Genomic DNA, 1,513 nt, shown 5'->3' with positions numbered 1-1,513 from the left:
TGGTAATCATCTATTTCCAGGTATAACTATCTCCACCTTCACCCTCAGAGTAGGGAATGGATCTTATTCATCTTTTACTGTCAGAGCCTGTTAGGTACATGTATTGTGGGGACTTGGTAAATATTTGGTGAATAAGTTAAGGAATAAATAATCTGCTGCTGAATGTTTGCTGGATGCTTCTCAGTAGAGGAAAAAAAAAATGAAGCCATAGAGTCAGAAGCACTTGGGTTTACTTGCCAACCCAGCCAAGCAGAAGCTGTGTGATCTTAACTTTCTCAATCTCTCAGAGACTGTTGTCTCAACTTTAAATGTAACGTAATCAGAGTGATAATGCCTACCTTATAGATGGTCTGATAAGACAATGGGAGAATGCATTTAAAATAACCAGCACATTCAATTAACGGTAGTTAAGCATTTTAATTGTTTTCCCTAACACCTTATAATGCTATAAATATTCTTTAACCATTAAAAAATTATCCAGCAAGCTTAGTCTGTTATGTATTGCTACAACAGAATGCCACAGACTGAATAATTTTTAAAGGTTATTCTGTATTTCTTACAGTTCTGGAGGCTGGGTAGTCCAAAATGAAAAGTATCAACATCTCTTGCTGCATCATTTCACGCCAGAAGATGGAAGTGCAAGATAACATGAGATTGTAAGAGAGGAAGGGGATTGAACTTATCCTTTTATTAAGAACATATTCTCAAGATAACTAGCCCACTCCAGCAATGATGGCATCAATCCTCATGACATAATTATCTCTTAAAAGTGCCACATCTCAGGCCGGGTGCAGTGGCTGATGGCTATAGTCCTAGCACTTTGAGAGGATGGGTGAGAGAATTACCTGAGCCCGTGGATTTGAGACCAGCCTGGGCAACATGGTGAGATCTTGTCTCAACAATAAATCAAAAATTTAGCCAGGCATGGTGGCACACACATGCAGTTCCAGCTCCTAGGAAGGCTGAAGTGGAAGGATTGCCTGAGCCCAATGGGTCAAGGCTGCAGTGGCAATGAGTGGGCCATTGCACTCCAGCCTGGGGAACAGAGTGAGACTGCAACTCAAAAAAAAAAAAAAAAAGCCCACATTTTAACACTGTTGCATTCTGGGTTAAGTTTTCAAAACATAAACTTTGGGGGACACATTCAAGCCATAGCAAAAGCTAAATTTAAAATCTCAAAATAACACAGCCTTGAATTATTGAATCCTGAAATAATAGAGCTCAACTAAATTTACTGTCCTTGAATACATAAGAAAAAGAATAATTAATTAAAAGAATATAGTGGCTACTACTAATTGAAAATAATAGAATGAATAGTATATGTAAATCAATATTCATAGAGCCATCTCCACAAATAGGGGTTTGTTAGTTTGATTATTAATTTTATTGACAGTGAATATTCATTTGGCTTCTTTAAAACTAAAAAAAGTCCCAATAATTTGTTGAAATTTGAATTCTGGAGTAATTTAATAACAAGTTCTACACAGCAAAATATATTTCATGAAACAGCTTA

This window comes from Carlito syrichta, unplaced genomic scaffold (assembly GCF_000164805.1).
Source record: "Carlito syrichta isolate Samal-C Ts95f unplaced genomic scaffold, Tarsius_syrichta-2.0.1 Scaffold305221, whole genome shotgun sequence".
Classification (NCBI taxonomy): Eukaryota; Metazoa; Chordata; class Mammalia; order Primates; family Tarsiidae; genus Carlito; species Carlito syrichta.
Note: the sequence above shows the minus strand (reverse complement) of the source record.